The sequence below is a fragment of the Dermacentor silvarum genome, unplaced genomic scaffold (genome assembly GCF_013339745.2).
Source record: "Dermacentor silvarum isolate Dsil-2018 unplaced genomic scaffold, BIME_Dsil_1.4 Seq379, whole genome shotgun sequence".
Lineage (NCBI taxonomy): Eukaryota > Metazoa > Arthropoda > Arachnida > Ixodida > Ixodidae > Dermacentor > Dermacentor silvarum.
This window is the reverse complement of record NW_023606142.1, coordinates 13863-38006: the sequence shown is the minus strand read 5'-3', so window position 1 is coordinate 38006 and position 24144 is coordinate 13863. Positions and strand designations below refer to the sequence as shown.

Genomic DNA, 24144 nt, shown 5'->3' with positions numbered 1-24144 from the left:
AAATCGGTTTAGTGGTTGTCTCGTGAGAGCATTTCTGCGTTTCAAATATATTTGAATAGTGAAATCGGACTTGGCCTTCCTCCTAGCTTAAGCAAAACTTGAAGCTTCCTCTTTAGTTTTGCGTTTACGGTGCGCATCTACATTGTAAACTACAAGGCAGTTGTTTCGTAACACAACTTTATTTTGGATTTTTCAGCAAAATTCGTCTTTTATGATACTCATGCAAATATTTTCCATTTAGTGCGACTACCTTCGCACTCTGAGACGGAAATGTTCACGGCGCGAAGACATATAGACCCAGAGTGACGCAACTCGTCGCGTAATGCTTGCAATTCTGAAAGCCAGCTCCCTAACTTTTTAGACGCAAAGCATTTTTGCGCAATGTAACCTAAGCGACGGTACGCAGAACGCTAATCAGGGGCACCCCTTTATTTGCCCTTATCCCGTAAGCATCACTTACTGCGTTTCAAATACTTACATTTAAACTGCGTTGTGTGCCTTATCCGAAAAAACCTTCCTTCACTGGCACATAAAAGTGAAGCTATTCATTTTCTTCATTTCCTTTTTTACTAAAGTTGATTGTATTTCCCTGTATCAAGCGTATCCTGGCAACAAGAGCAGTAAGCGTTGTTGCAAGCGCAGCCACGGAACTTGATTACTGAGATTTTCTTTCTCGCTGGACAGAAGTTTAAGTAAAAAGAGGAATCGGACGCAGCAGCCTTTCGTATAGGCAGTGCATCCAGGTCATATTCGTCTGCTAAGCTTGGAGTCTGACTCGCCGCTTCGACAGCAGCGGGGAAATGCAAATAACTATGCTGCACTCGGATATAAGTAATCGTTAGAAATCTTAAGGTGGTCAAGAGAGAGACAAAGCAAAGGGGAAAGGCAGGCAGTTTAACCAGAAGGGGAAATCCGGTTTGCTACCCTGCATTGGGGAACGGGGGAAGTAAGGAGGTGCAGAGAAAGGGAGCACAGACACAGAATCTCAGGCGGCCACTATCAACGCAGCACAGTATCACTTGTAGCGCAACGAACGGCAAAATTAACCAGGAGCCTTCCACTACGGCGTCTGTCAAATATATCCTATGATATCAATCAAGCGACCAACCAATCTACTATGTCCTTCTTAGCTGCCTCGCTAGCAGAGCGGCGTTTTGCATCCGCGCCACCTGGCCGATATAGCTCACCTTTGTGACCCTATAATACAGGCTGCCTTCGGGGAGGAGCAGCATGTCCAGGTTCTGCTCCTGCTCGTGGCGGGCGCACTGCACGTACGTCATCCACGACGGCATCACCGCATCGGCACCGTCCACGAAGAAGCGCACGCGGCCGCTGACACCGTCAATGGCCTGCGAAAATGCAACCAGATCAATCCTCGGCTGGGATACAGAACAAAGGCGAACAAAACACGTCCGTCGGAGCTTAATCGAGAATTACGGAGTAGACCATTCTGACTCGACAGCAAGATAAGAACCGCGCAAGAAGGAATAGAACGGAAGGTAATCCTTTAGGAGAGCTTGTCTCACTTTCTCGCCCGGTTCCATGGGCTGTTTTTGATTTTAGGGAAATGATAGGCATTGGTGTTCAGAGACAGTGAGGTGGCTGTATCGATTAGGAGAGCAAACACAAGTAGCGAGTTATTGTAGGGGCGAATATGAGAAAGAGGTGGAGTTGGAAAGTTGATGTAGCACGTTGACCTCATTAGAATGGCATATTATCAGTAAAACAATGAATATCTGCCGACAAATGGATCTGTCACCCGCTACAGTAAACACGTCTTTCGCAGTTTTACGTCCTGCTCAGCAGCAGACTATGCACACTCCAGTATTTTCGAGAGAAACCTCATGACCGCGGCTTTACCGGCGTTGGAAGGAGAATGATGTTACGTAATTTTCCAATTTCAGTTCGCCTATATTTTATTAATTCCAGCAAGAAGAACAAGCAGTAACTAACGAGCAGGTAGCAAACATACCCCGATATCAACAGCAGTATGAAAACTCGCTCCGAGGTCACTTCCTTTTCATTCTACTTTGACGCGCTATCTCATCTTTCTATTCCCTCTTTCCCGTCCCCCAGAGTAGGGTAGCCAACCAGACGCATTTCTGGTTAACACCCCTGCCTTCTCTTTCTCTCCTCCTAACTCCTCCTTGACGCGCTAGTACACTGACCCGGTGAAGCACGATATACAAAAAAAAATCTTTAGCAAATCGTCGCTTCTTTGTAAGCACAAATAAACAAGAGCGTCGTTAGCTAGACTTCCAAACGCATTCTCTAGCTGATGCTAACAGTCTTCACACAGATCACATGATACTGTGGAGACTTAACTTGAAGACCGTTAAGAACAATATTAAGACTCTCCTCTCGTTGCTATGCGTTCTGCCGTGCTTCCAATGCAATTTTCAAATATGTTAAATATTTTCGGGCTATATGGTTTCACCAGGCAATATTTCATGATTTTTCTTTATCTGTACAAATTAAGCCTTCGCTAATTCTTACCATCTGTCGGTGTGCGCCACCACAAAATGCTTTCCCTGAAACCAGGGCCGGATTAACATATGGGCTAAAGGGGCTGTAGCCCCCGACTGCCGTGTGCTTAAAATTTTTTGATGGGCCCCGCAATACTTTTAAATAGCCCCTTACCAGGAAGGACCCCATCAAAGTTTCACTACACAAAAGAAGTTGCAAAGCGTCATCCCCCAGGGAGCGTTCTACAACAGGAATTCTTAGAAAGGATGTAGTAGTTGCCGAAATAGAAACCAGTTATGTGCGGTGCGACGAGTTGCGCTGCCTTTCGTGCGTAGAGGCCTTTGCTCGACCGGCGGCCGCAAGGGACGTTCCTCTCTTGTTTTCTCCTATATAAGAAGCAAAAGTTCACCTCTTATAGTAAATGAGTTTTCTGGTATTCTCCTGGATTGTATGTCACATATGCAGAACATTTTTAAGGGTCGATGTAAAACTAAACTAAAATGCTTGTTCCTTTGCAATACGCAGTTCTCCTTATCCCGAGTGATGGCGATGGAGCAGTTCGTGGATTTGTGACCAACTTCATGGTTAAATGATATTGACGTGCTGGTTAGACATGATATTGACGTGCATTAGATAACAACCTAACAGAAGAATAGAAAGACGTTTTCTTATCGCAGTAATCTTGCAAACATAAGATGCAAGGTACCGTCGTAGGTTCATGGCCCTGTAACCTTTTATCTGAGAACAAACTTGAAAGCAGCAGGCGAAACTCGGAACAAGCTTATATATTTGGCATCTTAATCAATCACCGTAATCGTCGTCGTAATTGTCATCATCATCACAACTAGGACCTCGAGGCAAATTTTGCCTGGGGCCCCGAAAATTTTTAATCGGGTGCTCAAACAAAAAAGCAACAAAATACCCACATCGTGAGGAATCCCACGTAGTACACCAAGGAATTCGCTGAGCAAGTCGAAGGTTGGGACGTGGATAACAGACTTGTACACGTTACAGAAAAAAGTAACCGATAACAATTGCAATTGCCTCATTAAAAATATAATTAATTGCAGTGGCCAACTGTTGTCACATAAACGTAATTGAGCACTTACTGAAATGTACATTGATTACTTTGATATTACTTTGGTCCGAACCCTTGTTACCATTACACAAATGCCGTAAGTAGAATCACCTGGCTTGGCTGTTTAACTGTGTCATTTGCAGCCTCTTACACTTGTTTATTTCCCTTCAAAAGCGCTTTTCGCAATTTTCGTCCGTGATCTTCTCTCAACCACTCGCGGTGGATTGGTATGGCGTCGCGCTGTTAAGCACGAGAGCGTGGGTTCGATAAAGAAAGAAAAGGCAAAAAAAAAAAAATTCAGTGCCCTTCCACTACTGTGAAGACGGAAGCCAGCGAAGCTGTGACTATGGTGGCTCTGCTGTAGTGAATATTGCTATAGTGAATTTATATATTATCAGTATTGATTATATTGAGCGTCTTCGGCATGTTTATCAAAGAGCAAGGGAACCGACATCTTGTTTTCGCCCGGCGCAATAGCCAAGTAGTACGTTTGCTGCGCTAAGTCCACCCCATCGTCATAGACTAGCGTATGAGCTACATCGTTCCTAGCCGCGGCTGAGTGCACGACAGCGTCAGGATCCCGTCAGATCTCTCCCGCTCCTGCTCTCGATGGCTCATACCCAAATATCCAACGCGGGTATGAGCCACACGTGATTTCTTTCTTACCTTCCTTCCTTCTTTCTTTCTCTCTTTCTTTCTTTATTTCCTTCCTTCCTTCCTTCTTTCTTGTCCCTGGCTCATATAGGTTCATATCCAATGCGGGTATGCACCACATGCGATTTTATTATCGTTAATTGTGACGTAACTGACGAGCATGTGATGTTATTGATGTGATGACCTATCACTCATGCTAGTCATCCATTTTGACACCAGTGCTAAGGCACAACTGTTGGGAAACTGCCACGCACATGGAGCCAAATGCTGGTGCACCAGCATTTGGCTAGCCCTTAACTAGCCCTTAACAGCTTCGCTGTAAAAATACGGTTGGTGCTAGCAGTGGCATAGGTAGTGGCAGCGGCAGCAAGAGTAAAAAATGCAAGGAACCAACCAATCAATCATATAATCAAGCAAGCAAGCTAGCAAACAAGCAAGCAAGCAAGCAAGCAAGCAAGCAAGCAAGCAAGCAAGCAAGCAATTTTCAGACACCTGTCATAAGTGCGAAAGGCCATTATTTTGACTCTAAATTCAAACTTTTCGAAAAAGCTGATAAGTGTTTAATGTGTTCAAATAAAAATCTTACTCTCTACACCAAATTCTTTGATATGTTTTATTAATTGACCCAGGCGGGACGCATTTTGAAAGTTAGTCTGAAAAATATCATTTAGAATAGCTGTGCTAGGTCGGGGTTTGCTTGAAACGAAGTGCAGGCATAAAATGCTGTATATTGGTTTCATTTGCAATGCACCATTCGCAAAACACATTGTTCATTATTTTCTGCAGCTACTCTTTCTTAAACCATTGCAACCCTTGAGCATATCTATGAGACATCCTAAAATACAATGCTATGAATGAGTTAGCAAAGAATTGGAAGAGGGTGTAGCGGTGCCGCTCTATCCGCTGGAAAGAAATCGGTTAACCTTTAGCGTGAGCCGGACTGCTGCATGACAAGGCGCAATTTTATGCGTGCAATGTATGTGCAATCATCTTTCGTCTGTCGAAATGGAGATCGACGAGCAGACGGTACAAAGGATCGATATAAAAGTTATCTTGAAATTGGGCAATAATGATGTAGGAATTTATCAAATGTTGCTGAAGATCCATGGAAATAATACCATAAAGGGAAAACAGAATTGTGTTCAAGTGGGTTCAGCGTTTTTGGGTAAGCAATGAAGCCTCCCGAATGATGCAAAATCAGGACCCCCCTCCAACTCGTGCGAAGATGAAAACATCGATCGTGTGCGTTCTCTTACTTTCAGTGACCATCGAATAACTATTTATTTATTTATTTATTTATTTATTTATTTATTTATACTACAGACACGTGGTTCAAGCAGGGAGGGCGACATATGGTACATACAATGAAAATCAGAGTGACAAAACAAACAGAACCATGAAATTACAAGATTAGGAAGTGAATTCAATTTTACAATTCCATTCGGTTACAGTTCGAGGAAAAAAATCATTATATCATTACATTATATCATTACAATGACATAAGAGGCACTTGGCTTGGGAAAGGGGTCTGTTCACCGGATTCTGACTGAAAATATGAAAATTTTAAAGGTTTCTGCGATGATGGTGCCGAAACTACTAACTCCTGAGGAAAAGTTGCGACGAACGGAATGTTGGATTGATTGGAAAATTTTACATGGCAGCGTTAAATTACTGCAAAGGGTCGGCAAGGGTGACGAAACTTAAATTTACGTATACGACGTTGAGCGGAAGTCGCCGAGCAAGAAGTGAAAAAAAAAAAGAGCCAATGCCACAAAAAAAAAAAAAAAAATCTCCGACGATTACGATACTCCCTTATGCGAAATTTGAGCGCAGCTCTACTCGTGTTTTCATTTCGCGATATATTGGCTGGTGCGGACAATATGTCTCGTGCGCCACGTTGAAAGCGGAGCGAAGTGTGGCGTGACTGCCTCGCTAGTCTTAAAGTCCCTATATAAGAAAAGTACCGCCATCTACTCTTTCCTCCGCCGCCTCCTCTCCTGAAGCGCTTGCTTTTTTCTTTACTTTTTGCTTGCGAAAGCCAAGTCGACGGTGGTGCACCTAGAAAGTCTACGTTGAAGCTTTCAGGCCGGGCGGGCGCCGCCGCCGCCGCCGGCGACTGCGGCTGCGCAGAGGACTTTCAACATGGCTCTGAGGCGGAAAAAAACAAAATATAAAGAAGTGAAAAGCGCGCGCTATCATCGTCCAATCGGAGATATAGGAGAGAGAGAGAAGCGGCGTTGATCAAAGGATGGTGGTACTTTTCTTATATAGGGACTTTAGCTAGTCTGTAAATGGCCAGCGCGTGGGTGACGCGTGGGCGCGATTGACAGCAGCCGCTGCCGACAGACCTATACCAGAGGACGCACGCGACTCTGGCGCCATCTCGTAGACATCGTCGCTGCACTACGCTTTTCTTCTCACGCTTTCGCCATACCCTCCTCCGCTTTCCACATCATGGTTCTGCTGCACCCTCCTCTCCGCTTTCCTCCCCGCTGCGCTCCACGTTCGATTTCATCTTTCGCTGGGATCGTTCGCTCGGTTCCGCCACCGACGCCGACGCTTGCTACAGGAACGGGCGCCTAAAGCCCAGACCACACGTACGCTTGCGGACGCGCGCAAGCTCGCGTCCGCGCGCCCACGCATGCGCAGACGGTGCAGCACGGCTCGTACGCGTCGAAACGCGGCGCGATCTCGGTGAACAGCTCCTCTTTGTTATCGCGCGCTTGGGCTGCCTCGCGTCGGCGCGCCTGGCTACGCAGTGACGGCGCGGTACATTCAACTCTCAGCGAAGCAGATTTATACCATGCAAGAAAGTGCTGCTTCTTCACATGTTGTGCTGATCTAACAGCTCTAAAATATAACAATTGCGTTTATAGATATCGAATAATTTTGAAACACTGTCAATAACAAAGTACGAAGTGGCGTCTGTCAAGGCGTCAATGAGTGAGGGCAGTGGGCGTGCGCGTGCCATTAGAGTGTACTATAGAATACGGTCGAGTGGGTCGAGCGGCTGGGGCGGCGCATGCTTTTCAGTGAGGCGCCCGATGTGGAAAAATACTGTGGCGGCGCTGCGATCGCAGTGGATTGGGCCGCATCAAGGTCGCGCCGTTGGAAACTGCTGGTGATACAGCTCGGCAGGGTCATTCGTACTACTTCGCGCGCTGGTATTTGCGTTCAGACCGCTCAAATGGTGTTCATAATTGCATATGACATGTATTTATGCCTTAAGAATAAATTCATTTCTCTTCTTTATTTGATTTAATTTTTAATGCCGCTCGGTGATTACGGGTGCATTGCGGCCGCAGTGTCGGCTTTCATTCTACTATGGTATTGTACGGTTCCCTTTGGAGAACACTTAGTTTCTCGTTCTTCAAGCAGCATGTATCCCTCGTGTGTATTGTTGCGCATATAGTTTTCCGTCAGTATTTCTTGCGAAACACAGACGAAGAAACTTATGGAACCTTCGTGCTTGCCGCTTCAAACAAGTAAAGCATATCTGCCCCATCTGGCGCCTTGTACTCAGATTTAATGGAAGCATTGTTATAGATAAAAAAAAGGTAAACTGCAGCGCAACATTCCATTCAAGTTTCCGCATTCCTCGCATAACAGAATGCGAAGTAATGGTCGGACTTCGAGCGCCGAAAACGGTTTTAGTTTGTCATTTTATTAGCTAATCTTGGGCCGTAAGCCGTACGTTGAAATTTTTTCCAGTCGATTCTTCAAAAAAGAAAAAGAAAAGAAAGAAAGTCTGCGCGGTAGCCTAATTAGTGGCTATATAGTGGATACGGCGTTGCTCGCGGGTTAAATCCAGGTCGCAGAATTCGATGGGAACGAACTGGAAAAAGACGTTAGGAACCCAGGTGCTGAAAAGTAAACCGGTTTCCTCATAATCATATTGTCGTTTTGCCACGTAAAACCGAAAAACTTCTTCAAATAAACAAAAAAAAAGCAGATGGCTGCGTTGTTCGGCTTTTTTCTAGGGGTGTAAACAAAATAAATTATTCTCGAGTCTGGATTTCCGAGAAATACATGTCACGCTTATCCTATATTTCATACATAAATGTAATGCTGTTCCCAAATGTATGACCGCTCAACTCAGCAGCTTGTTTATTATAAACGGCTGCTTTCAGTTATCCGGTGCACTATCATAACGACCATAATGAAACAATTAAAGGAAGGGCATGTCTCACAAACACGTGGAGATATGATGCAGATCTGTTGTGTTCGTTGAAGATAAGTGTACGGTAGCCCCGCTCTAGACAAGAAAATCCTGGCTGTCCGGCATGCCCGCGACCGGGCCGGTGGGCTAGACCTGTCGGTCCCGACGTGGGACTAGCCGGGTGCGCGATGAGTTTGCGTCGTCGCCGGACCTACAGTAAAGTTATTTCACTCACTCACTTACCACATGGGGCACCCAATTTTAATGGGTTGCAAACATGGTGAGACTGTCAAACAAGGTTTCCTTGTCTGAATCAAGTTAGCAGATTTACAGGCTGCCCCAAAACGGGGCGTTTATATTGAATTACAGCTAGGAACTCAATAAGCAGGACTTATTAACATCCGTGCGTTAATTCTCTCAGGAACTGCGCCTCTGCGCAATAGCCACGACTCTCCGGCAGCACAATCATTCGGAATAACAGTCCTCACTTGCATCGGTCACTCACCTTTGAGACTTCAATAATGCTGTTATGCGTTATATACACTCGAACCAAACGACTATTCGGCGTGGTACATAATATCAATAACACTTCGCTGTATATATATATATATATATATATATATATATATATGTTTTGTTTGCTATGCATATTATTTCTGCGAATGAGAGTTTTCTGTGCAGTATTTACTAATAAGTGTGTTTGTTACTGCAAACACGTGCGCTTGTTCCGGTCGGGCGTTCTCACTTTTTAAATTAGTGCATTTAGAATATTTGTTCTTCCCTTACATATATATCGTGAATATAAATATTTATGTACCCTTTGATTTAATTACCTAGAAATACATTGGTCATTCTTCGCGCCACACAGTTAATAAACCTCGTTTATTTCACTCTAATATTGTTTTCTTCGATCATTGTCCCTGATAAATATCCACCAACGAGCGCGCGTAAAATGACCCGATATCAATAAATTTTTCTTACGTAGCTTCATGTTGTAGATATACCAGTTACATTTAGAAGACAGTGGTAAAAACAGCAGTTCACCTGGATAAAACTACATTTGGTACCGGCCGTCAAGCGTCATGGGCGCACCAAAGCAACTAAAACATAAAACAAAATGTACTGCACAGACGTTCTGCTAGAAAAACTGGGCGTCCGCCAGCGTCCGCGTAGCGAACGCGCGCTCGCTAGCAGACGAAGCGCTTGACAACAACAGCAACATTGAAGACGTCGCGTTGTATAATCCATGCCTCAATATACATGTTTGGCAAAATGGTGTAAACATAAATTTGCAGTTGAAATAAAACACTATTTTAAAAGCGTACTATGCGCAATCGGCCACGGCGCCCGCAGCGAAAGTACGTTAAATATGCCGCGGAGCGCGTCTCCGCCCCAATTCAGTTCGCTCGCAGCGCCCTCGCACTATTTTTGCACACGCGGAGCCTTTTTGCACACGCAGGCGCAAGGCGCGTAGACGCGAGCTTGCGCGCGTCCGCAAGCGTACGTATGGTCTGGGCTTAAGAGTTGCGCTCTAAAAAGGAAAAAAAAAAAGGAAAACGTGCACGCACTTAGATTTAGGTGCACGTTAAAGAACTCCAGGTGGCAAAAACAATCCAGATTCCCCATAGTGTACCAGCAGTGGCCATAGTGTAGGGCGCATATCTTGCGAGTCAGAGCAACGCCGATTCAAATCATCGGTCAACATCTGGTGGAGCTCCCGTGAAAATAAGGAAACAAATACTGACCCCCTGTTTTGCCGGTCTGAATATTCGCATCCGTGAGGCTGCTGCATGGAACGACCGCGGGGGGTCTTTTCTAGTTCCTGCCAAATTCAATTGCTCAAACTGCGTCGCCTGTTATAGTTTGTCTTGTAAATAAAGTCGCTGATTAACGTAATTAATTATTAAAAATATGTGAATTACAGTGAGCATTACAGAGTAAAGAAAAATGATCAGTCAAGAACAAAACTACCGAAAACTGTAATTGATTACAAGCAATTAATTACATGTAATAGGTTACTTTAAATCATAGTGGATAGGAAAGATAAGGAAGGATGGGGAGACTTAGAGGAGGTGATTCGCTGGCGGATGTATTATTGAGCACTGTTATATACTAAGCTACTGCCTAACTAATGTATGATTGCATCATTTTGCACTAATATTTTGACACCCGCCGTGGTGGCTCACTCAGCCAAGGCATTGCGCTGCTGAGCACGAGATCACGGGTTCGAATCCCGGCCGCGGCAGCCGCATTTCGATGGAGGCGAAATGCAAAAACGCCCGTGTGCTTGCGTTGTAGTGCACGTTAAAGAACCCCAGGTGGTCAAAATTAATCCGGAGCCCTCCACTACGGCGTGCCTCATAATCAGAAGTGGTTTTGGCACGTAAAATCCCATAAAGAAGAAGAATATTTTGACTTCGTGGTTCCTATAACATACTCCGCGCAGATAAACATTACTCGCGATGTATTTCTGAAAACGAAAGCCTCTCACATTTGCATTGTGCCTCCTTCAATATTACTCTGGTACTGTTGAACAGAAGAACATGTCTACATTTGCCGCCACTGCATGAATCAGTATCAATTATCGTCGACATGCTCAGACGTCATTCAGCCTTTTTCTCTACGGCAATGATGCCAACGGATCCCAGATGACGATCTCCACAAGTGCGTCGCTGCTAAAATTGAACAGCGCGCGCCGATGCTACCGATCTCAGAGGCCGTCACTAAGCTCTCAAGTGGTGCATATACCTCTCGCTAGATGGCCCAGCCAACTGACTGCCCAGTTAGCAAGATTTATAAGCTAAATACAATGGGTTACAGGATAGTAACACCTAGCTGTATGAATAAACGAGATAAATAATTATTTGTAAAATCATACAATGGAAATCAAGGCTAAAAGGAAGATGGACGCTGCCAAAACCAAAGACTACACGATAGCGCAAGGCATCTGTGCTGTTGCCCGGACGCATATTTAGAATATGCAGTAGGTACAACGCGTGGCAACCGCAGAGCCACGCTATTGGCTTACACGCCTGTGGGACGCTGTGATGTCACTCCTAGCAACGGCGCCAAGAGACTACTCTCGTTCTCAGTGCTTTATCGCCTGGCTCTTCTTCGCCAGCGCCACGGCTGTGCCGCGGCCGCTCGATCGAGAGGCCATGGCTGTTCCAACGTGTTGCGTTCCGACTGATCGCACTGTTTTCTCCAAGTGTGTTGTTTTTAACCGCTGTACGGACGTGTTCTGCTGCTAGTGTCACGCCTGACTTTTTTTTTCTTTCCTCCTCGCTCGCTCCAAGTGTTTTGTTTTTAACGGCTGTACGCACGTGTTCTGCGGCTAGTGCTAGGCCTGACTTTTTTTTTTTCTCCGGCTGTGTTCACATGCGATATTCGGACTGTTTATGCTATTGGCTGCCGGCTGTGGGGACGCCGCCGCGGTGTCATGCATTGCAAAGTGCTCTCATCACCAGCGCCCTTCGCGTCTCTTGTGCGTCGTGGCTGGGCTTCGCGCTTCGACGCCCTCACGTTTTCTACAGCGATACTTTCCGTCCCAACCACCAAAGTGCCCTCATGCCCTGCCGACTGATATAATCGAGACTTATATACGCCGGTGCAGGAGCTTACGCTGCGAGGCTCGATACGCCGGTGCAGGAGCTTACGCTGCGAGGATCGATGCGTGAAATTCATCCCGACAAGATCGGAACCTGTGAGAATGAGATGTCGTATTCCACCACTACTACTAATGACAAGTAGCGCGACGCCCTCAAAGTGAAGCAAAGCACCCTTGCGATTATTCTGCAGCTTACGTCCTATCAATGCAATTCGACATCGACACGGCATCAAAGCACTGGATATTGTTTTAACCTCTAGGTGCATTTGCACAAAACGTAATAAACAGTCCTAGAAAGAGCCTATTTTGTTTGGATGTTACAAAGTTCTCTCAATAAATGTCGCAGGTATGTGCCAATTTCTTCACGTTGAAAAGAACTCTCGGGTTTTATTTTGTTTTTCTGGTTTTCTCCATGCCGCGATATCCTTTATGTAAGGTACTTTGGAGTTGTTCCAGATGCACAATTTCAGTTTTATGACGTAAGTGGTGTGCATGTTAAATACTGTTTAAAAAGTGCTTTGCAAAAAGCAATGCCCATTATTCTACAACGGGGCTAAAAATTTTTAAAGGCGAACTGCCATTAATAGCATTGGAAATGGTACAAGCTAAAAACTGTAATTTAAGAGCACTGCTTTATGTGAATTTCTAAAGCACAGCAATTCGAAATAGTGGACACTGACTGGGGACACTTTTTTTCAATATACTGGCTGAAACTGCATTATCGGAACACTTTAGTAGATAATAAGTGTCATGATCAATAAAGCACCCCTTCTAAATGATTTGGTCTCCATCCTTATTCATAACGTTCCATGTATAGCTTGCTTCTGGCCTGCGGATTGTTCAGAGGGTATATACTGTTGCAATTAGACAATGTTTTCTGCGACCACTAGATCACGTCAACACCAAGCAGGAGAGGGAAACATTTAATTTGTTGCGATACATACTATACAAACATTACCATATCTAAAAAACTGTGTGCAAATCACACCGCAATAAGGACACAACCATGGCATAGCTTTCAATTTATACAGTTTTCGCTTTACACAATATACACACAAGGAGTTTGGAGCACAGAATTATTGGGAATGAATTAGAGATAAATCTTGGAGAATATAATCCATCGAGAAGCGTCATCGTCATTCGTGATGTTGGAACGAAGGACTTCAACACCAGCGCATGAATTGACGTGGTCCTTCACGCATTCCATCGCGAAGTGCGTCGACGTCCGACAATCACTGTCCGCAGCGGCCATAGCCGCACAACCGCGTTGGCACAGCCGGTAGTGCAAAACACTCCGGAGAGAGAGAGAAAAAAGAAAGTCAGCCGGAACACTAGCCGCAAAACACTGGCGTATAGGCGTTAAAAAAAAAAAAAAAAACTGTCCAAATATCACGTGCGCACAGCCGCAAAAAAAAAAAAAAAAAAGTCAGGCCTACCACTAGTCCAGAGCACGTGCGTACAGCCGTTAAACACAAACACTTGGAGAGAGCGAGGGAAAAAAAAAAAAACAGTCCGAACACCAACGTGCGCACAGCCGGAGGAAAAAAAAAAAAGTCAGGCGTGGCATTTGCCGCAGAACACGTGCGTACAGCTGTTAAAACAAACCATTTGGAGAAAAACAGTCCGATCAGTCCGAACACAAGTCACGGACGGCCTCGATCCGAGCGGCCGTTGGCACAGCCGTGTCGCTGGCGAAGAAGAGCCAGGCGATAAGCACTGAGAACGAGAGTAGTCTCTTGGCGCCGTTGCTAGGAGTGACATCACAGCGTCCCACAGGCGTGTAAGCCAATAGCGTGGCTCTGCGGTTGCCACTGCGTTGTACCTACTGCATATTCTAAATATGCGCCCGGGATGACCAGTCAAAGAAAGGAATTCAAGAGCTCCGAAGGGAACTTCATATTGCAAAGAAGGAAATTGCTGACATGAAACAGTATAGTAGAATATGAACCTCGAGATCAAAGGTCTTCCAGTGGTCGAAACTGAAGTCCTAATGGAAAGAGTGGAGGAAATTGCTACGTACCTCGGCGTTGAACTACGCCAGGGTGACGTAGAGATCGCCCACCGGTACAGTCAAAAGACAAACAGAGGCCTATCGTTGTTAGGTTTCCATGAGGACTGCTCGAGACCAATTGCTCTCCGCTGGTGAGAATACCAATTGAACACTGGGAACCTTGGTTTTGAGGCTCATGAGCCCATTTATGTGAACGAAAATCTTTGCATTGAGAACAAAATACTGTTGGCAAGGCACGACTTGTGAAGAAAGAGAAGGACTGGAAATACGCTTGGGTTTCACAAGGCAAAGTGCTCATGCGAAATGCGGACAAATCACCTGTGTTCACATAACTTGCGAGGCGGACTTGTCCCGCATAGGTTAACCATACTAACGCTCGTTAGCTAAGAACAGTTTTCTTTTTGTTGAAGTATACATTTTCGATCTTCCCCATTGATAAGTTGATCGGATACAATAACACATGTTCTATATTTCACTGCCCTCCAATGTTCGCAGTATTCATATAAATGTAAACTCATTGGTTGCATGTATTTCACTAAATAACTCATCGTTTGACATAGTTGCTGTCTCGGAAACATGGCTAAAGTCTAACGAAACATCGACATTCACGGATCCGATTCTTGACCCAACCCGCGAGTACCATTCGCGAGGGGAGGCGTCGCATTTTTTGTTTAAAGAAAGCATTTATTCTCAAGTTCTGCCTTTTTTCTCAAGTACTAATGCATCTGGACGCTATGTTTATAAGACTTGATTTGGTTACTTGTTTATGTGGCTTACCGACCTCCTAACTCGTTGATGGCACCTTTCCTGAGCAGGCTTGAGTTTACTCTGGGAGAACTGTCTCGAGGATCTCGTAGTAAGTAATATCGTTATGGTTGGTGATTTTAACATTGATTTAGCTTGTGATGCTCGAAACAGTTATACATTACTTCTCCAGTCATTGGCGTAAGCAATCCTATCACAGAAGCTACTCGCCTTACTGATACATCTTGCACTTTATTAGATTACGCTCTATGTAATATAGGAAATGGCGCTGCAACTTACTCTGATCTAATAGCTGATGATTACCTATTTTTCTTATTATACAAACCAATCCATCCAGAGAGAAGTCGCCGGTTGAACAAATGCGTTAGAACGTTGAATATAAGCTTCTTCACAGAAACCTTGAAGAAACTGATTTTTACGCCTCGTATGACAGTGACGTTAACATTGAATACCTAAATTTGAAGAAACCCTTACAAATGTGTTAAAACTTAGTACATTCGATAACGCGTAACAAATACAGCAAGCCCATCTGTCCCTGGATGACCGATGAAATTCTTTTTGTGATGAAGGAAAAAGATAAGTGGTACCACAAATGGAAGGAACACACGCCTAACTACTATTATGGAGCCAGATTGAATGCTTCAGGAATAAAAGAGTATCTCTTATGCGCAAACGAAAAAACAATATTATTCCTCGACGGTACAGGAGGCCGACGGAAACACGCAAAAATATGGACTATTGTAAAGACGTAATCGGTAATCGCTCAAATCAGCTGTATTGCCCGAACTAGTCGAGCAAGCTACGGTAGATGCTTTAATGACTACTTTTGTAACATAGGGCCGTTTCCTCCCGCCTATGAACCCTCTGTACCAATACAAAATATTAATGATAGCTTTGCGATGCATGCCATAGAGTTGGTGGATATTTTAAACGGTAGTGTAAAGCCTTTCTTTAAGTAAGGTGGCGGGACGAAATGGAATTCCTGTCAGGTTATTGAAAAAGAATATAGATATATTAGGGTTCATCTGTTGCATATGTATAATCATCCTTGGAAGCGAGAAAATATCTTGATGCCCTTAAAGTAGCAAATGTAGTGCCAATTTATACGGAAGGAGATCTTTCTGCCCCTAGCAACTATAGACAAATATCTGTTCTGAGCATATTAATACTTTGTTTGAGAAAACAGTTGTACACGCATGCAGGAATTTTTAGGTAAACATAATATTATTTGTCCTAATCAGCATGGTTTCGTGCTCACAGATCCACATCATCTGCCCTTCTTGTACTTCCGCAATTGATCAATACAGCATTCATGATAATTAGATTGCCGTTTTTGTATCTCTAGACTTGAAAATCACATAATATTAATGCAGCAGAAATTTATACTTACGGCTTTATGGGGAGAATATCGGATGTACCAAATAGTATCTCTCGGAGCGGAAGCAGTATGTTGTAATTAACAACCTCATGTCAAGCCTCAAATCGTTTTGATGGGCGTTCCTCAAGGCTCAGTCCTTGGGCCCGTCTTCTTGTCCCTATACGTCAACAATCTTCCGTCGGTGTTAACAAGCTCTGAAGTTTTAATATACGCGGATGATACGGCTTTAATTTTGTTGGGGACACTATTGAAGAACTGCAGGGCAAATAAATCAAGAACTCGGTCGTGTCGCGAAATGGTTCACGCAGAATCAGCTTACACTTAACATCAACAAAATCAATTCTGTAGTCTTCCATTCCAGGAGGACGGAAGCGAATTGTGACTCCCTGTCTATATTTTTGAATGATGTCCGGTTGAACAAAGTAAGCCGCTACAAGTATCTAGGAGTTTCGTTTGCCTCCAATATGCATTGGAAATATCAAATCGGTAAGGCATGTGCCAAATTGGCGTAGGGTGTCATGTATTGTTAAAAGCCCGTCAATGTTTTGACCTTCAAGTTTTACGGACAGTTTGTGGTTATACAGAGTCACCTTTATTATGTTTAGAGTCTGGGGCAGTACGTACAAAAACATACGTAGAACCTGTCGTCGGTCTTCAAAAACGGGGGCTAAGTATAATTATGTATTATTTTTACGCCTCGTATGACAGTGACGTTAACATTGAATACCTAAAATTTGAAGAACCTGCTAAGTATTATAAACATACTTATCCAAGTAAACCTCTGTTTCAATTGCTTCGTGTTCTGCCGTTCAGTGAGGCGTATAAAGTAAACTTTGCTCAGGCAGTTAAGGCAATAATACGTTTTAATAATCCGCTACTCCTTACAATACTTAATTTTTATTTAGATTGTACTTAATTTAGATCATACAAAACATGCAATGGCTGTGTTGATACGGGCCATGGAAGCCAGGGAATTTCAATCGCGATTCTGTGTCTCTTACGTGCTGGAGAATGATATTCCCGGTATCCCGCCTCATTATCATCAATTCAAAGCGTCCGAAATCTAAAGTGGTTGTATTTTGTGGCGGGTCTGGATATGATTGTTTTCCAGTCGTGGTTTCAACCCACGTCCTTATGGTCACGTTCCCAGCGCCGTCTCTGGCTTTCTTGTTGGTGGGGGCTTATGCTCCGCCACACAGATATCGAACAGTATTTGGATAGGTAACCGGAGTGGGTGTCTTGCACTGGTGAAGTTGGGAATGGTAGTGGGAATGGTGGTAGTAAAAAAGTATCGGGCGATTTTAGCGCCCGCTACTACCGTTCGAACTCCAATGATAGCGGCGCTGCTCTCAGGAGAACCTCCAGAGCTGCTGTAGCGTTGTGCAATAGGCTCCAGTAAGTGGGATTAATGGTACTCTGTGTAATGAAATGACCTTAGCCTTTAGCAGGCTCTCCGGGAACTCCAACCACCAGACCGGCGCCGCATAAGTGATGGCAGGAAGAACCACTTGCTCGTATATAGCACGGATGGCAATTAGCAAGCTAGAATTTTGGGATAAGAATGTCCATTTTTTCTCGAAAATATTCAACATGTTTCTTAAAACCCATCGTGAATCAAAGACTACACCTAATAATTTCATTTTGTCTTTTCGTTGGAGCCTGCCATCACCTACAACCACTTTAAGTGCGTTCCGCCTCAACGCGCTTACAGCCATGTTGGAGCGCTCCAAAGAATTATTGGCGGCGCTGATCTCAACTCCGGCGTCTCGAGCCCAGCTGTTAACCGCTGTCAGGACCACCTGTGCAGCGCTCTCGATGGCTGCGCGGTTAAGACCCTGTATTAAAATAATGGTGTCATCCGCATGCGCTTGTATAACCACTCTTTGAGGAACAGGGATAGGCCGGTGATCACCTCCATCTGTGCTCTTTTTACCACCCTCCTGTGCTCTATACTTCGGCCCCATTTCTTACATTCACCGTAGCGTCATTTACTCCCTCGCCGTAACGTGTTTGAATATTCTCCCCATTGGGGCAATGATCATCCGTTTTGGTTATATGTAATTCCAGCCTGATGGTCATTGTCCGACAGCATTAATCATGTTATCCAGACATCTCTTTTCCAGACATTCCTCGTCGGCTCTGTCATCATCCATTGCTCTGTCCTAGGGCACCTGTCTCGGAGCCTTGGTTGGCGGTCGTCATCAATTGTCATTCAGGCACCCGGAACTAGGCACATCTGCACATATTACACCTCATTGATCTCATTTTCATTAAACGTTCTACGCGAGGACCTTCAGCCCTCGCTGACCGGACCTTAGGACACTAGTAATTACCGTGACCACATTTCTTTTCCATTTGGTTCTACCTCTAAACACGCGCTTTGGATTTCATTTCACAACCCTTTGTATTTATTGTTAATTGCCTTTAAACCCTTTCTTGCGCACCAGTAGGAACGGGTTACCCCATTTTATTTATTTTGTTTTATAACGGAACTTCGCTCCTACCGCCCTCGACACGCAAGCCTGCAAGAATTCATCAAGCTGAATCAACCCGACGTCATAGCACTACAGGAAACGAACACGCAGAATGTCCGACTGCAAGGATACACCACTTATGCACACACCCAACGCACTGCCATACTGGTCAAGAAAACTCTCACGGCGCAAGAACACGACATAGAGAACACCCACACAGAACACACCCAAATCGAGGTTTTACCGGAACGAAGACGCAGAAAAAGCCTATTCGTGGCCAGCGTGTACAGCCCCCCTCGGGACCAGTTACCGGACTTCGATCATTTTTTACGAAAAATCAAGCAGTCAACGAATGACCACCAAGTCGTAATAGTGGGGGAATTCAACGCCTCGCACACGGCATGTGGCTATCATAACTACCACGAGGAAGGCTGCTAGAGTGCACGATGCCGCCCAACACCACAGACTCACCCTCTGGAATGATCCTCTCCAGACCACGAGAATTGGAAACAGCGTCTCCAGGGACACAACCCCGATCTTACTTTTACGGCGGACGTCCCCTGGGCAGAGTGGAGTCGGCTTCCGGAAACCCTAGGGAGCGATCACCATATCCTCCAATTAGATGTAGCACACACCCGTAGACAGACCAGACTGGAATTGCACGACTAACTGAATGGAAATCCTTTAGGGACAACCTAGATTCCGGAGAAACTATAACCGACATTGACGAGTGGCTCAAAAATGTGCTAGATATAGCAGAACGCCACACCAAGGTCATACAACTTGATGCCGATACGACCGCGGTTGACGCGCACCTTCTCTACCTCTGGGAAGCCAGAAGTGCCCTCCTCAAGAGATGGAAGCGACAAAAGCTCAACAGAAAGCTAAAGACACGCGTCGCTCTCCTTACCAAGCAGCTCAAGAATATGCGGACCAAATCGCCAGGCAGAACTGGCACGCTTTCTGTGACAAGCTACAAGGGACTCTGAGCACCAAAAGGACATGGCACCTCCTACGCTCACTCCTAGCCACGAAACCTACCAAAGCGGAACAGAAGCAACATCTCCACAGACTTATCCACAACCACGACGGGTCAGAGGAACACCTCCTCCGAGAAGTACAAAGAAGCTCTGCGGAGATGCACCTTCTCGCGCGTCAACTAGCAGCAACGTATACGCTGGAAAACCGAATCTAGAACTCGACCGACCCTTCACGCAGGCAGAACTCCACGTAGCCCTAGCCAAGCTGACTAGAAATACCAGCCCCGGCAAAGACCGGATTGCAAACAAGCATTTACACAACCTACCGCAGCAGGCCACTGCGGCTCTCCTCCGGTACTACAACGAGTGCTGGGAGAAAGGAGAACTGCCTGCTGTATGGAAGCACTCGGAGATCACTATGATACCCAAGCCCAACAAGCCTCTCAGCTTGGAGAACCTACGCCCGATATCCCTCACCTCGTGCGTGGGAAAGCTCTTCGAACCTATGGTGCACGACCGCATTACCCAGTACCTCGAAGATAACGGCCACCTACCAGACACCATGTTCGGCTTCAGGCAGCACCTTTCAACGCAGGACGTACTCTTACAGCTGAAAGAAGGCCTCCTCGATCACCTTAACAATCGAAGCAAGTACTGCATACTGGCAGTAGACGTCAAGGGAGCCTTTGATAAGGTCAGTCACGACGCGATCCTCCACAACCTCGAAGGCACCGGCTGCGGCACTAGGACCTACGCGTACGTCAGAAACTTTCTGACAGACCGCACGGCAACCGTCGGGATCTGTAACATCCGCAGCGAAAGCTTCCAACTTCCAAACAGAGGCACCCCGCAAGGGTCGGTCATCTCACCGCCACTCTTCAACGTGGCTATGATCAAGTTACCCAAACTCCTCGAGACCATACCAGATCTGTATCACGCGATGTACGCTGATGACATCACGCTCTGGGCCAGAGCTGAGAACATTGGAAGGCAAGAAACCGCCCTACAAGAAGCCGTAAACACCATCGAAAGCTATCTCCAAAACTGTGCCCTCCGCTGCGCCCCCGAGAAATCTGAGCATCTCGTCCTGAAAGCAAGAACGAGAGGCAGGCCACCCAGCTACGAAGAGCCCGACCCCTGCGTCACCCTCAATGGGAGCCAATCCCGAAAGTCGATACGCTACGAATACTGGGAGTCCTTATTCATAAGGACGGATCCGGAGCGGCCAGCCTACCAAGACTACAACGCACCCTTTCGCAGCTCACGCACCTCGTCAAGAGGATCTCAAGCCAAAGAAGCGGCCTCAAGGAGCAAGACACGCTCAGAATAATACAAGCACTGCTCACCAGCCGCATCACATACGGTATGCCGTACCTGGCTTTAAAGAACGCAGAGATCGAAAAGATCAACATCATGATAAGGAAGGCAATCAAAGTCGCCCTGGGACTCCCCCCCATGGCTTCTACTACACGTCTCCTTAAGATGGGCGTCCACAACACGTGGCAAGAGCTCCCTGAAGCGCACAAGAACAGCCAACTGGAACGACTCAAGCTTACACCCACCGGGAGATCAGTACTCCGACACCTGAACTACAGTGAGACGTACGTCGCAGACACGGACAAGAATGAACGAATTCCATCGGACGTTCGAGAGCCCCTCTGCATTGCACCCATCCCGCGCAACATGCATCCCATATACCACAAGAGTAGAAGGCAAGCTAGAGCCAACGCCATCAAACGAAGATTCAAGCAAGACCCAGACGCCCGCTACACCGACGCGGCCAAGTATCCAGCATCGAAACGCATACGCTCTCAGCGTCGTAGACTCCCGAGGCCGCGAGTTAGCATCGGCAACCGTCAAGGCACGCAACCCGGAAACGGCGGAAGAAGCGGCAATCGCTCTCGCCACCACCACATGCACAGACGCAGCAGTCATTTTCACCGACTCTCAGGCCGCCTGTAGAAATTTCTCGAGGGGCCGCATCTCGGCTGATGCACTCAAGGTACTACAACGACGTAGCACTCCGCTCCCGTACACCTGCGTAACGTGGGTACCCGGACACGAGGGGCTAGAGGGGAACGATGCGGCCCACACCGCTGCCCGCGAGCACGTCAGCCGGGCTCCCCTCGCCCCACACGCCCTCCGACCCGCGGCAGAAGAGGTGGAAGCCGTACCCAACAACTATTCGGCGATATTGCAACACTACAGGCTCGAGCGCCGCGTGTACCCTCCACCGCACCCAAACCTCGGCAAAGAAGAAAGCGTGGTCCTCAGACGCCTACAAAGTAATACCTACACTCACGGCACTATAATGCACCGCCTCTACCCGACATTCCACAGGTACCTCTGCCCACTCTGCAACGTTCCCGACACCCTGGCACACTTGCTCTTGGAATGCCCGTGGCATGAAGACAGCGAAATGCAGCCGGAAATGGACGCTAACCGAGCACCACAAGCAAACGAAGACCACCTGTTTGAAACGTGGGAGGCCAAGCTCGCCCTCGGGGACCTGGAAGACCAACGACAACTCGTCGCCAGGGCCAAGAGGGCAGCCGAAGCGAGAGGGTTCCTGGACTAAGGAACCTTCCCACCTCAGGGTGATACCGGGCCTCGCTCGAGACACCGTTTCAATAATAAACGTTTCTCTCTCTCTCTCTTGTTTTACAACACTAGGAGCACAGAGTTTGTCCGGGGGCAAAGTGGAAAAAATTTAGTGCCATTCCACTCAGTGAAGGTGGATGACCAGCGAAGCTCTGTGTATGCTGATTGATCCTTGCTCTGGTGAAACAGTCCACGTTTGCGGGATCGGGGCCACATGGGCTGTTCGCATTTCTTTCCGCCTCGTGGTCGCGGCAGGCAGCATGCTTACGCTTGGCGCCCGCGGTCCGCTCATCGTCGGTGGTCTCCGTCCACAGCCGCCACGCCCATTCCCTTTTCTGTTCACGCCGTCGTTCTTTGTAGGCGCGATGTTCTTCTTCAGACCATACAACACGCGGCCTATCAATTTCAGTCAGAGCAGAACTGAGCAAAGGAGCCTACGTAGAGCATGACGTCAGGAGACAGAAGACACTCAGACTGGTAGGCGCTAGTTCGAATACGTGGGATGGCGAACGCGTGTATGGTGCGAACGTAGACATGGCCGACACATGTCAAAGTGTAGTATCTGTTCTTATCAGCTTAATATCTGATACGGGTCGTATTTGGACACAAGATATTAAACTTATTTTTGCAATTTGGCAGAGAGCTTGAAGCTTGCTTCAACTTCGCCGCGGGTCGGCCCGGTATTGCACGATATTCGGGATCTGCCCACGGTTCTTGGTCTACGGACATCGATACGCTGGAAACTAGCCTTATACAGCTTCGCTGTAAAACTCCCCGTGTGGATGCATGTTAAAAAGCCCACGTAGTCTAAAATAAGCCGGAGTACGTGCGCCACTACGGGTACCTCATAATCATATCCTGGTTTTGGCACGTAAAACACCAGAATTTAATGTAATGTCTCTATTCGTTCGTGATATTCACTGCTGAGTCAAGCGCGAAAGCGGCTAAAACACGATCGACTTGTGCCAATGTTCGCTCGCATTGGGTGCACGTTAAAAAGCCCAGGTGGTCGAAAATAATCCGGAGTCCCCCACTACGGTGTGCCTCATAATGATATCGTGGTTTGGCGCTGCTGCCGAATTCGAGGCCTCGCTATGTAATGAAATCCGCCGTCAAGACCGTGAGGTGTGGCGCTAGCTAACACTGCAAGGTTTAGTTTTAGTAGATGAACATATAATACTCCTGAAAGTGGATGGGAAAACGGCGCCGCCGTAGCTCATCACACGCATAATACGATGACGTAGATTCCTGCCGACCTGCGGCCTGTCGTTTGTTTTCATCCAGTTTCATTTCCAGTAATTTATTTATCATTGGAATAATTCAATTATTAGGCACATGTAATTTCATGCTGTCCTTGGTGTTTTTGTTTGTTGACTTTCTTATGATATGGTATGGTGTGGTATGGTATGACAAAGCTTTATTACGGTCCCTCGGAACGCGCGTCAGCACGTAGCGGGCCGCTCCCACGTCGGTACGGAAAGGCAGAGCCTCTTTGCTGCGTCGCGAGCCCGATGGATAGCCCATAGCTGTGCTTCAAGATTGGGGCTGCTTAGGGCAGCCTCCCATTTGGGCGACGTGACACCGTGACCGTCGCGTAACGCGGAGAACCGCCAGAGCATATGTTCCAAGTCAGCTAGGTCTGCGCATAGCTCGCCTACATTGGTCGATTGTATCTCTGGATAGATTCTGTGTAACAGTGCGGGGTTAGGGTATGCCCTGACCTGGAGTAATCTGAGCGTTAACGCCGGTGGTCTGCATAGCTTCCTATGTGATGGAGGATATCGTCTCCGTCCCATGTAAAAATGTTTGGTAAGTTCGTTATATGAGGAGGGAGGGTCCCGATTGTCCACAACCTCAACGCCGCGCCACCCGCTAGTTACGCCGTCAACGACTCCTCGCACATCTCTGTGGGCCGACTCGTTGAGGTTGGGCGGGGCACCCTCGATCTGCCCCATGTGTGCGGGGAACCAG

The 24144-nt window shown here is 46.5% G+C and overlaps 1 pseudogene; it reads left to right on the top strand.

Moving 5' to 3' along the window:
* Positions 1-22714: 22714 nt before the first annotated feature.
* LOC119435020 (U2 spliceosomal RNA) lies at positions 22715-22887 on the top strand (annotated as a pseudogene).
* Positions 22888-24144: the final 1257 nt, after the last annotated feature.